Raw genomic sequence first — 14,970 nt, forward strand, 5'->3', positions numbered from 1 at the left:
TAGACTTCAGCAGGGATCGAACCTGCGAATTCGATGTTCAAAGTCAGAAGCGTTAACCACTGAGCTATGTACATCCCGTAAACTCTTGTTGCTAATTCATTTTTCCTTATTCAACCAACTACTATCAATTGCAGCTGATTTGCCGCTATTTAAACTCGACAGCGTGGTTGTTGTTGGCAATTCTATACATCCATTTGCTTATTTGCTTTTTTGTATAGTTTCAGGCAGGCTCTTCCTAAACTATGTATTTGTCAATGTTATTGTGGCCACTGCTCCCTGCTGAAGTCTAGAAAAAAGAAGTCTGATGAGGAGATGTGGTGATCTCCGAAATAGTGCTATAACTTCTACCGCTTAGACTTTGTTGCCTTTTCAATTTTTCCTAATAAACAATCGTGGTACAAAGCTCAATAAAAATATTAGAAATAAAATGTTAACAAGCCACAATAACATTGACAAATACATAGTTTAGGAAGAGCCTGCCTGAAACTATACAAAAAAGCAAATAAACAAATGGATGTATAGAATTGGCAACAACAACCACGCTGTCGAGTTTAAATAGCGGCAAATCAGCTGCACTTGATAGTAGTTGGTTGAATAAGGAAAAATGAATTAGCAACAAGAGTTTACGGGATGTACATAGCTCAGTGGTTAACGCTTCTGACTTTGAACATCGAATTCGCAGGTTCGATCCCTGCTGAGGTCTAGAAAAAAGAAGTCTGATGAGGAGATGTGGTGATCTCCGAAATAGTGCTATAACTTCTACCGCTTAGAGTTTGTTGCCTTTTCAATTTTTCCTAATAAATAATCGTGGTACAAAGCTCAATAAAAATATTATTTTTTTTTTGTTCTTTGTGGCTCTTTGCAGCATTAGAATTTACATGAGGCTCCTTTCGGCCTCGGCCTTGCCCACCCCTGCTATATTTGGTCCATGTTTTCGCGAGTATATTGAAATTAAATAAAACGCAAATCTTCGTTCTATTGATATTTTAATTGTCGATATTTCGACCTCAATCTGAGGGCATCTTCAGGACTGTAAATATACAAACACGATAACTTTAAATTATTACAAACATACATTAAACACAACTTACACTCTTGATTGTGCTTGGTCGACTAATTAGGCGCACAGAAATAATAGTTAAACAAGTAAAATTTTAGGCAAATGAATGAAATGAATAAACATAAGAAGTAAACAATTAAAAATACCGTAATTGTAAACAAAAAACATACAAAAAAACAATACACGGAACATTAAGCAGGAAGACAATAGGGGTATTCTACAAATCTTGTAAATCCGTTGCACGTCGCACGGATTGCATAGATTGCATAACTTGAAAACACACAACAACAAAATATATGGTAAATACCATTTCCTATCGCTGCAACGTCGAAACCCCTGTATATATTTTGCAAAAAACATAACAAAATAAATGCGACCTTGTGCTAGTTGCTTTGTTGTTGGAATTGCTACATATTTCTCTCATTCCTCTCATCTCGCTCACTTCATTTTTTTGCTGTATCTTGTTATTGTATTTGATTCAGAATTTCGCTGATTGCTATGCATGCATGCATGCTATCACTTTGCAATGGGGTGCTCTCGTACTCTTCAAAATTTGGAATAGTATTTTTGCATTTCGTGCAATCCTTGCATCGTGCAAGACTTCGAGAATACTCCTAGTATGTATATGTACAAACATATGGATATGTAAGAGCACAGCATTTTATTATTATTCTACGGAACGAATGTTGATTATGGAATAGAGGAACACCTACGTTGAAGATTGTTGCTGCCAATTTAAAACCTAATTGCGATACACATATGCACAATTGTCTGTGTCCGTTTTAAAGTTGATCCTTCTCTCATTAGGGGCGTTCGTAATGTGTAACATTTCCAAAATGTTGCGTTTATTATAGTTCTTTTCTTCTTGTAGAATGGCAACATTATCAAAATCGGGAAAGTGTCCCGTATCCCTACAGTGTGCTGACAAGGCCGTCTTATTGCCCGTTGAGCTGTTCCTTAAGTTTATATTTGATTTGTGTACGGAAATCCTTGTCTTGAGTTTTGTTTTTGTTGTCCACACATATACTTTGTCGCATAAGTGGGACCCGTCGCCATTACATGAAAGTGTGTATATTACGTCAGATTTCTCGTATCTAGGGATCTTGTCCTTAGTGTTGCTAGTGTGTTGCTGCATGTAAATGCTATTTGAACCTTTGTTTTCATATATCGTCCCGTTTCTGCCTTAACCTCGTATCTGCAATAGAGGTAATTTAGAGAGTGTAAGAAAAATGCTTAATTTCTTCCCCTAGGATACAATTCACGCATTTTTTACTTAATATTTCTGGTTCCACTAACAGTAGTGAGCACCTTCATTAAGTCTTTGTTCTATTTTCAAATAGTGTGACGCTTAAACAGCTGTTATAAGTGGGAATATTAGTTTCCCCAAAAATTTTAGATACGTGGTTAAGGTAGAAACGGGACGATATATTATAATGTTTCATCCACTCAGACATCCCCGGAATATATGTAGCGGTTTTGTATACTTTATTCTCATTATAAGTATTCTCTTTATCGGTCCTAACGTAATAATTCTGAATGAGTTTCCTAATTAAGCAACAGGGGAATTTGTTCTGTTCCAAAACTTGTTGGATAATATTTTGGTTCTTTTTATGAAAATATTTGTCGCTAATGGGAGGACTCTTCTTATGAAATTGGTTGCGGTATTTAAAATAGTTTTCCTCTCATGTTTCGAATTGTAACTGATTAATCTCCCCGACGACGTAGGTTTTGCATACCAGTCAATTTTTAATCGATTGTTGTAAAATTGACTATCGCACGGTGTAGTATATACACGAAAGGGATTCGAATTTCTGTTTTTTATATTAGCTATTTTTATTTATATTTTTTATTTTTAATCAATCAATATGAGTTATAATAAATTTATTAATTGCACAGTCCTATTGCAAAATGTATTAATGTAAATATGTTTTAAACTACACATACGTAAAATTGTTTGCTATTAGTTATTTGTGTTATTCATTATTACCCTGAAGGTATTATATTCTTTTTCGGTTTTACAAACTATTCTATAACAAGATGTCATTGTTAAAGTAAAAAAATGTGTTAAGTAGATTTCATAAACTTTATATAAAAAAAAATTGGCAATTTTGGACGATTTTGCAATCTAGACCCCTGCTAGCGCTAGTCATGGGCTATTTGGTTCCAGAGATATTGATAGTGTAGTGCTTACTTCAGCTGAAGAGATGGCTACTACATGTTTTAACAAAAATTTACAGAGCAAAAAAAAAATTTTTGCGGCATAAATTGGCACTAAATTTTGCCGTAAGGTAGAAATATATGCGCTTCTTAGTTCCAGAGATATTTATAGTGTAGTGCTTACATTAGCTGAAGAGACGGCTGCTACATGTTTTTACCAAAATTTACAGAACAAAAAAAAAGATTTTTTTTGTGGGTTGAAGCTACTTTGGCCGGTATAATAAAATATATATTTCGGCGCTTTTTTCCACGCCTTCGTTAGGGAGTCTATATTTGAACATTAAATAAACAATAAACATGAATAACATTAACATACATAACGTCGCCTTAGAGTGTAAACGTGCTAACGACCAAAAAACATATTTTACTGTAGAGGTAAAAAACTATATATATCTTTAACTCTTAGTCTAAGGGGCAAATTCTACATAAAGTTTGTTAATCGCGCGACGTTATATGGCCCTAATCCAGAACGAATGAAAAAATTACGTTTTTATGGTTTTATTGGCGAATTTCTAACTTAGCAGATTTATTCTTCCGTTTATTGCAACAAAAATAGGCAGTTTATAATACATATATTAGTAACTATACGTGAAGTATTCCTCTTTCAAATTAATAGTACGAAGTCCACATATAAGATAATTTATGTAGGAACTCGATAATGCCAGAAAGTATGATACATATTATTCAATCATGAGGTAAATTGTCATAGTAGGTGTGGTAATCTTCAGGAAGTAATCGTTTGAAATACTGGAGATATCATACTTTCTGTGAGCAGTCGTACGCCTACTCTCGTATAAATTCGGAAGGTGAGAAAACGGCAAGGAAACAGCTACTGAGGATTTTCTTTGCGTTGGAGAATCTTAGTTTGAAATGTATGTCGCCACTTGGTGTATACCGTAGGGCTCGTATATCAGTTACTTTAGCAGCACCTTTGCCGCGACCGGGACGAATGCTATTAAAGAATTGAACTGTGTTAAAGCTTTTAAAGAACGTGTAACTAAGATAAGTTACGTCATATGGTTTTGGATTTTTTCTAGCTGATCTAGATAAATACTTCAACGTATTCTGCAGGAACATGGATATCTTTTTTCTTAAGTGCTCGTTCAATAGTGGAATGGATACAATCAGCTTCCATTTGGGTATGGCCTACTTCAAGAAACTTTTGCTCAATAATGATATTGTTATTTATAGCTGTGGACAACAAAGCATTAAAAAATTACTGTAATTGGCTCCCCGGAACTATTATTTGGTACTAAATTGGTTTCTATCAAATCTACCCACACGCTGGAAAACTCTTCTGCATTTAATCTTCCTTCTGTTTCGTTCCATAAGTAACAATAATTTCCTTGAGATATAAAAAATGAAAGCTTATTCGTTGGCTATTACCTTGGCTTAAACGCATAAAGTAAGTAATACTCTAAGATAGAACAATAATCGAGCGACAGAAGCACAATATGTTGGATTTAGCAGTTGAATTTGAACTGATTGTACTTAGCAGCTTTACTCATCAAACAATTTTTGAAAATTATATTTTTATATTGACGTATTTTTTTGCTTGCCAACTGTGGAATCGCCTACTCCTTCGAACTGCATCAAAAGGTCAATTTTGCCAAAAAACGGATTTAGCGGGTTCACACTCTAAGCCGACGATATATATATGACATTGCGAGTCATAATTACATTGCACAATAACAATCACGTACATAAACTCACAATTAATATATAAATTAAATCACATTTCACAATAATTTTCTTTACAGCACATCATCATTTAGCTACTGTTTTTACATTTTGCTTCTTTTGTTTTGTTTTCACAATTACTTATATCTGCCTCTTATTACTGCTGCGTAGGCGTTGTTGGTGTTGTCTACGTCTTCCTTAAAGTTCATCACGTTATCCAGCTGTTGTTGTATGCGATGGCTTTCTAGCGTCATTCTCCTCTTTAAATATCTAAAATCTTCGTGTTGTCAAAGTCAGCTGTGTGTTCGTTTTCAGTTGAGTGTTGATCCAGCGCTGTTGTCATCAGTGTTGCCAGAACTTTTTGGACGAACCGGCTAAATTGGCAAATAAAACCGGCTAAAAACGGCTAAAATGTTTCAACTAAATTTCACATGTTTTATTTAAATAAATGACGAGTAAAAAGACTGTTTCTTGGAGAGAAGTTACAAATTCGAGCCGGAAAAAATTTCGCCAGCAAGAATTTGCAATTAGGAAAAACATATGATTGTGGCACATGGTTGGATTTTTTGTCGGCGATAATTTGAGTAAACAAGTTCGTTAAATTTAAAAATTTACAAACTGGATCGATTTTAAAATGAAAAATGTAAGTTAATTAAGTTGTTTACTTAATTAATTTAGTTAATTCCAATGATTTGAAAGGTACTCGGCAAAAAAAACTGTATTCTTAATCGGAATGCAATCTCAGCCAGATTCGATATAGTAAACCCGACAAAGAAATTGAAACGTATGTTGAAGAAAGTCGGACTGACAAGATATATACACGTAGATCCTGTTTTTTGCCTCTCTGAAAGAATTTTAGAAATTCGGATTTTCGACGAACAAACCTTTTGTCTTCCCTACAAGGCCTTTTCAGACTGACCGATTCTCAATACACTCAAGTAGAAACCAATACACATCAAAAACGCTATAAAAATAAATATAAAAGAACTGGTCAGATTTTTCAGAAATCCCTTCAATTCTGATGTAAAATATGATACCAAAAGACTGCAGACCTCCCATTTAGATGACCGGTCATATGACCGGCAGATGTCTCGTAGGATTCCCAGAGAGTTTTGCTTTACATAGAAATTTGTGCTCTTTTATTTTGATTTTGACTCACTTCAGTGTTGGTTCATTTAATTCAAGTTGGCATTCGGTTTTTTGGAATTTAAATAAGTTCTCAGCAAAAAAGTTTGTTTAAAAAAATATATATGTGTGATAGTGCTTGAAAATATCAGTTTTTCCCTTACCTTAAACCTTTGGGAGTGGGCAAAAATGATGTTTTGTAATTTAGGCAGAATTAAATATGCGCTATCTGGGAAGACAATATCTACATGTAATATTTATTCTGTTTGTTGGTACTATATCCAAACACAAACGCATCCTAAGTGTCTTAACAGTGAAACAATTTCTTATTTTCTAAGTTTGCGAATAGAACTTCACACTTAAAATTTAGACATTTATAACAAACATTTTATGAAGAAAATCCCCTCTTCGTTTAAAATAAAAATAAGCGAAATCGGCCCAATTTCATACAACCCTGCCTGACATGAAAATTTTCTCTACGATAAGGCTAGTAGCCATTTCTAACAGATTTTGGGTCGCTTAGTCAAAAATGGAAACATATATACATATTTGAAATTTAAGAAAACAAAGCAAATAGCAAAATCGGCTAATTTTTTTCTGCAAAACGGCTAACAAATCGGCTGCTGGCTAAATCGAAATTTCTCCGGCTGTTTGCTATCGCAACCGGCTAAATCTAGCCGGAAAACGGCTAAAATGGCAACACTGGTTGTCATCTTCTTGTTTCGCGCATCCGTTTTATGTTCGTTTATTCGTACGTCTAATGCTCTTTTCGTTATGCCTACGTAGCATTTGTTGCAGCTTTCATTTCCATTTCCATTGCATTTAATTTCATAAACTACATTGCTTTGCTGCTCCTTCTCAATCTTGTCCTTCGTTTTCGTGAATATTCTATTAAGCGTATTATGTGGCTTGTGAGCATATATTACTTTGTCATTTCTTATTATTTTCCTTAGTGTTTGGTTGTTTCTTAGTCCTGGTATGTATTTAATGCCGATGTATTTTTTGTTTGTGATTTCTGGGTGAACTCTGGTGTTTTGATATTGTCGGTGAATCTTGTTTACTGTCCTCTCTATTAGATTGTCAATAAGGCCATTAGGGTAGCTGATTTTGTATAAGTTAACGCCGTTAACATTTAAACTCCACACACGAATATTCCCACGCTTACATAGGCTACCTGCATTACTCACATTTACACAAGGTGCCTGCATTACAAACTCCAGTTACAACATGCCCAATTCATTGGCAAGTGTCTGGACATCCAACACCTCCCATCAAGGTCAACATATCACCTGCAGTTGCAACGTGACAACGAGGCATAGGTTTAAGAATATTTGAGGTCAGCTACGCAAGCATGCGAAACCTGCAGTTACCAGTGTCCCACGGGCAAAAGACACCACACGCGCATCCGGAATAAACGCTGACGATGCGTCACCGCTATATGGGAACGTCGTTGGCGCTGCGACGCTGACAATTGCTACGCTATGTCACTTGCAATGCAACGTGACTTATTAGTTTTAAATAGGTGTAAGACAATGACGGCAGTTAGTTAATTTTTGGAAATAAAGGTGTAAAGAACGGCACAAGCCGGAAAAAAATATTTTTTTTAATCCTTTAAACTCGTCGAGAGTTAACTGGCGCCCAACGGCCCAGTCGCGTTCGTTCATTTCGAGTTAAAGGCCCTAAAGTAGTGCCTCGCGCTTCCTTCAAAGGAATAAACGGGTTTTCGTTACGGTTAAACCAGCGCAAACTTGGAAAGAACAAGTCCCCGAGAAGGTGATCGAACGCGACAAACGGACCAACAATTTGGGATAACTTCGATTGAAGAAAGCCCGCACCAACGAAGAGTGCGCACCGCTGGACCCTTAGTAGCAGTTTGGCAAAAAGGATACTCCAATGCGCCGTTGGACTCTAATGTAAGAATAGTTTAAGAATGTGAAAAAGCAAGAGAAAGTAATTATATAAAAAAAAAAAAAATTAATTAATTTTTAATTAGTGTGATAAGTGAAAGTTAAAAAGAAAAAAAACAGAAAATAAGAATTAAAGCGAAATAACTATCTAAGTAATTTCTTTTCCAACAAAGTAATTTGCTAAAGTTTTTCAATTCAATTCAGTGTTTATTGAGTGTATGATTAGAAAAAATCTTACAGACTAGAGTAAAATTAATAGGCGAAAAATTAAGAAGTACACTAGGTATAAGCGTTCATAACTAAGAGCTTGTACAGCTCATAACGAAATAACCCAAAGAATTGGATTCGTTATCCAATTCTTATAACAAAAAAATATCTCTGCGATTCACTTCCGAAAGGGGGACCCTCCAGAGAATATTAAACTGAAATAAAAGAATAATAATTAATAAGTAAATTTTTATACTAAATCCTAAAGTAAAAAAAAATAAAAAATGGCACAAAATAACCTCGTTAGGCCTTCGCTTCTAGCCAATGCTGGAGTAGCACCGCCAGGAATAAATCCTCCGGCACCTAACCCCAATGCTCCCCAACCTGTAAACGCCACCCCAGAATTCAGGGAGATTATAGGAAATCTCATGACTGAGATTCTACAAAGTGACGCATCAATTTTGTCTAGGGACAACATACAGCAGGTTATGACCGACCAGACCATAGACGAACGTTATAGGAATAACATCGCAGTTATGGACAAGGTGCCGCTCCCTAAGGGAATTTAGCGGAAATCACACAGAATTTAGTAGTTGGAAGAAAAGCGTAGAAAGGATCCTGAAAATTTACGAGCCTAGCGTAGGCACGCCAAAATATTTCGGTATCTTGACCGTGATTAGGAATAAAATTGTTGGTAGTGCAGATGCTGCACTCGAAGCATATAACACACCGCCCAATTGGAAGGCAATCTCTCGTTGCCTTACAACGCATTATGCCGATAAGAGGGATCTCAGCACCCTCGAATATCAAATGACCTGTTTAATTCAAGGACGAAAGTCTGTCCAAGAGTTTTACGCTGAAGTCTACACCCACCTATCCCTTATCCTTAACAAAATTTCGTGTATGGAAATCAATGACGAAGCCATGCGTGTTCTCACCGAGACATATCGCGATAAGGCACTCGACACCTTCGTAAGAGGATTGTCAGGTGACCTATCAAGGCTCCTCGGAATGAAAGAACCCGCCGACTTACCCGAAGCCTTGCATTTGTGTACAAAATTATAAAATCAAAATTTCAGGTCTATACACGCTAATAATCAGGCACACGTGCCGAAAGGAACAAATCTGCATCCAACACCATTTAGTTTGCAAACTCAGCAAAAGCCCGTAATTCCCCCAAGGAAATTCCAATTCGCAAGCCATCCCTTCTACCCAAATCTCGCCCACATACCTCAACCAATTCCTTCTATAGCACCATTTCCCCCACAGTTCCAAAATCAACATACCTTATACCAACAACCACTATACCAACAACCCCTATACCAACCACCTATATACCGACAAACTCAACAGCAACAGCCCCAGTACTATAATAGACCAGGCATACCACCCAATAAACCTACATATAACAACCCACCACCAAGGCCAACACAGCCGAAACCACCGGTACCCAATCACAACAGACAAGGAACGTAAATTACATGAATAGACCTAATAACAATAATGTCACATCGAAACGACCGCCACCCACGCAGTCACATCAGTACAACAAAAACTTTCCCAACAAAATTCAGAGGGTAAATCATATTTCCCAAACACTCGACCCCACCACAAGCGAAACTAGTGAATACAATGAGAACGCCGACGCATACGACCCAGAGAATCAGGAACAATCATGGCAGGATTACTATGATGCTTACGAACAACAGGACCAACTCCGTAGGTGGAAAAATAAGTATATCGCATCACACGGAACTTAACCTTTTTGGCCTCAAGAACAAGAAATTAAAGTTCTTTATCTTACCAACACTCAAATCCTTTCATGCTATCATAGGCAACGACAGTCTAAAACAACTTAAAGCTGTAATCTACACCTCAAACGACTACATGCTCATAGAAAATAAAATCAGAGTCCCCATCAAGCAACAAATATCCAAATCGGTAAATTATATAGAAATAAAAACAGGACATATGAATTCAGAGCAAAAAATCATTATCGAAAACCTAGTGCAACAATTTCCTACATTATTCGCCGAACCAGATAAAAAACTAACATATACCACAAGAATCGTTGGCGAAATCCGGACAACTAACGATTCCCCAATTTATACCAAATACTACCCCTATCCAATGTCTTTAAAAAATGAGGTTGAGAAGCAAGTCAACAACCTTATCGAGGACGGGATTATTCGACCATCCCATTCCCCCTACAACTCGCCTGTCTGGATCGTGAATAAGAAACCAGACACCTCAGGAAATAAACAATATAGATTGGTAATTGACTACCGAAAGCTCAATTCAGTCACCATCACAGATCGATACCCTATCCCGGAGATAAACGAAGTACTCGCGCAATTAGGCCGTAATAAATTCTTTTCTGTTATTGATCTAAAGAGTGGATTCCATCAAATACCACTAAAGGAATCCGATATTGAAAAGACCCCATTTTCCATCAATAACGGTAAATATGAATTTACCAGACTCCCTTTCGGACTAAAAAATGCACCATCCATCTTCCAAGACGCCCTTGATGACATCTTACGACAACACATAGGAAAATTATGTTACGTCTACATAGACGATATCATAATCTTCAGCAAGACAGAAAAAGAGCATTCAAAAGACCAAAAAATAATTTTCGACACATTAGAACAGGCAAACATGAAAATCCAACTAGACAAATGTAAATTCTTTGCACAGGAAGTTGAATTTTTAGGATTCATAGTGACTGCGAACGGAATAAAAGCGAACCCATCAAAGGTAGAGGCAATAGAGAAAGTACCTATACCGAAAACACTCAAGGACCTTAGATCGTTCTTGGGAATGTCGGGATTCTACAGACGATTTATTAAGGACTACGCGAAGATAGCAAAACCCCTTACTCTTATTTTAAGAGGAGAGGAAGGACGACTAAGCAAACAACTATCAGCAAAAACAGCAATAACGCTGAACAGCGAAGCAATAGATGCTTTCAATAAAATTAAAAGTACACTCACATCCAGCGAAGTGATGTTGCAATACCCCAACTTCAATAAAGAATTTCACTTGACGACCGACGCCTCTAATTACGCTATAGGAGCAGTACTCGAACAAGAAAACAAACCCATTCTTTTTATATCAAGAACTTTGTCAAAGGCTGAAGAAAATTACGCAACAAACGAAAAAGAAATGTTAGCGATAATCTGGACACTCAAAACATTAAGAAGTTACCTCTACGGCTCTGCTACAGTCAAAATTTTTACCGATCACCAACCCCTGACGTATGCCCTTAGCAATAAAAACAACAATAGTAAGCTAAAAAGGTGGAAAGCTATACTGGAGGAATATAATTACGAACTAAAATACAAACCTGGCAGTAACAATATTGTCGCAGACGCACTTTCTCGACCACCACAACAAATAAATTCCTTGTCTGCAACCCAACATAGTGACGAAACTTCAGCCCAAAATTTAATACCGTATACAGACGCACCTATCAATGCATTTAAAAATCAAATTTTTATTTCTACTGGCGAAACCTCTTCATACCAATTTAAATTACCTTTTCCCACTTACCATAGACATATCATTATTGAAAGAGACTTTACAGAAGAAAGTCTTACCACATTGTTGAAAAGATACCTCAACCCTACAGTAACAAATTGCATAAAAACCGAAGACAACATTTTAGGGAAAATACAAACAATTTACCAAATTCATTTTAGCAGGTACAAAGTACGTTATACCCGAAAATTCATTAGAAATGTTACAAACGAATCAGAACAGGAAACGGAAATCATCAACGAGCATAATAGAGCTCACCGCAATCCCACAGAAAATAAAGCCCAACTCTTAGAAAGATGTTACTTCCCACAAATGAACGCCAAAATAAAACGAATTGCAAAACAGTGCAAAATTTGCTTAGAAAATAAGTATGAGAGACATCCAGTAAATCCTATCCTGAAACCAACTCCCATTCCTAATTACCCAGGTCATATCGTTCATATAGACCTATACCATACTAACAACAAAGTAGTGCTGACGGCAATGGATAAATTTTCCAAATACGCACAAGCAAAAATTGTGCGCTCCAGAGCAACGGAAGACATAAAGGCCCCCTTAAGAAGTCTCTTGACAGCATTCGGAATCCCAGAAAATATCGTTATGGACAACGAAAAATCCCTAAACGCAGCCCCTATAACCTTTATGCTAGAAAATGAATACGGTATTGAAATATTTAAAACTCCTCCATACAAAAGTTCTATAAACGGACAAATAGAACGATTCCATTCCACACTTACCGAAGTGATGCGTTGCACTAAAGCAGAAAACACCCACACCGACTTTAAGGACCTCCTCAATAGAGCCATATTCAAGTATAACTATTCCATTCATTCCACCACCAAACGTAAACCAGTAGAAGTATTTTTTCGGAAGAACAATAGGACCAAATCCAATGACATTGGACAGAGAAGAAAATGTCCAAAATCTTAAAAATAAACAAGAAAAAGACTTACGACTTCATAATAAAGATAGGACCGAGTTCAGGACATACAACAGTAACGACGTTATTTATGTAAAAATAAATAAAAGACTAGGAAACAAACTAACACCCAGATACAAAAAGGAAGTAGTGGTCGAAGACAAAGGAAACATAGTTACAACCAAATCCGGAAGGTCGGTGCATAAAAGCCATATCAAGGCTCAATAACAACAACAAAAAAAAAATATATATATATATATATATTAAAAATTTTATTTTATTTTTTTTTTTTCTCCTCTTTCTTAAAATTTTTTTTTTCTATAAAAATTTACGAATTAAATGATAATAAAGTCAATTTGAGAAAAAATTAGATTTAGCAAAGCATACAGATTTAAATTTATTTCATTTAATTAAATTTTGTCTATAAAATTTAATTAAAACTGAATAAGTTAAATCCAATGCATTCCACTCAAAGAATCACATTAAATAAGGAAAAACTTAATAAATAAAACGATATAGAACATATTAACTTAGTTAGCTGTAGAATTATCTTCCTTCCCCAGCCAGGCATATAAGAACCTCCACAAAAGTAGCATAACAGGCCATTAACCTCACACTCGCTTTTGCAGAATCCTGGTTGCCTTGTGCAACGCAGAAACCCAAATACACGACTACTCCTCATCCCATCTTATAACCATCGATAATGGTTACTCCAAAATAAAGGACGGAACCCTAAATTTTATCCACATCATTAACACCCAAATTTACAGAAACCTCTTGGAAAACATAACAGACACAATAGACAGGAACTTACCACCATCAAATCCTTTCTCTTCTACTCTACGAGACGAAGCCCAACAAGCTATCGAGATGTTGGAAATCGTCGAACCCATCCAAAATCCTAAAACCCGAAGATCCCTAGATTTCCTTGGAACCGCCTGGAAGTACATAGCGGGAAGTCCCGACCACAATGACCTTAATATGATAAATAATAATATGGAAAAACTGTTGATAAATAACAATAAACAGATAATTATAAACAACGCTTTAAATCAACAAGTCAATAAAATCACCGAAATTACTAACAACTTACTGAACGCCATAAAAGAAGATAATGTAATAGCGAATGAAATAGCAATAAGCATTCAGAATAAATTAAGATTAATCAAAGAGGAAATTATCAATATAAAATATGCCATACAATGGGCTAGAATAGGAATTGTGAATTCAATAATATTAAATAAAAAAGAAATTGATCTAGCCATAAAAGAAATTAATAAAGAAAATATGCCATTTGACACTGCCGAAGAGGCATTAGAATTAGCAGAAGTTAGCGTACTAAGAAATTATTCATCAATTTTATATGTTGTCAAAATACCATTGACCTCAAAAGAAATTTACGAAAACTTAATATTAAAAGCTGTTATAAAAAATAATGTAATAATTGATTTAAAATACAACAATGTTTTAAGAAATAAAGAAAGAATATTTGGAATACAAAATAATTGTAAGAAATATAACAAAATTAGTATTTGTAAGCAAAACGAATTGTTAGATTTAAGTAATGATTTTTGTATATCTAAACTAATAAAAAGCCTCAATTCATCATGTCACTTTATCAACTGCCACCATATTCCAAGAGACGAGCTCATCGCACCAGGAATACTTTTCCTTAACAATTATCAAGGCAACATAACAATAGACGGCAACATTCGAGTGATGAACGGTACATATGTTATAAATTTCAAAAATGAGTCAATAACGGCAAATGGAAGAACATACAAAAATTTTGAAGCACCCCCCTTAAGGATAATGCCAGCAATAGCCCAGCCAACCCCAATAGAGGAGAGCTTAACTAAACTACTATCACTAGAAGCACTCAGCGAACTACACATAAACAACACCATGGAAATCTAATCACTGCAAACGGAGAAAGCAGTAAACCGAATTTCTGCAGGACTTACGCTCATTATAATTATTGTCCTGGTAGTCAGCTCCAAAAATTTGCGCTACAAAAGGAAAAAGCAAAGTAAACCTACAAAACAACCAGCAGAGGCCATTACACAGGCCAATCAGCAACAAGAAGCAACCAGCCAAGTCCCAACGCCCGAAATAAGGACTTTCCAAGTTTTTCAAACGCTCGAGGACAAGCGTTTTTAAGAGGGGAGGAGTTAACGCCGTTAATATTTAAACTCCACACACGAATATTCCCACGCTTACATAGGCTACCTGCATTACTCACATTTACACAAGTTGCCTGCATTCCAAACTCCAGTTACAACATGCCCAATTCATTGGCAAGTGTCTGGACA

At 35.9% G+C, this 14,970-nt stretch overlaps 1 protein-coding gene across 1 annotated transcript in view; it reads right to left on the reverse strand.

Moving 5' to 3' along the window:
• The window catches only part of LOC118735158 (phosphoribosylformylglycinamidine synthase), a gene marked incomplete at its 5' end in the record, with an annotated part of 350,157 nt that overhangs the window by 119,028 nt on the left and 216,159 nt on the right, over positions 1–14,970 (reverse strand).

The sequence above is a fragment of the Rhagoletis pomonella genome, unplaced genomic scaffold (assembly GCF_013731165.1).
Source record: "Rhagoletis pomonella isolate Grant_MI unplaced genomic scaffold, Rhpom_1.0 Rhpom_scaffold_00003, whole genome shotgun sequence".
In the NCBI taxonomy this organism is placed as follows: domain Eukaryota; kingdom Metazoa; phylum Arthropoda; class Insecta; order Diptera; family Tephritidae; genus Rhagoletis; species Rhagoletis pomonella.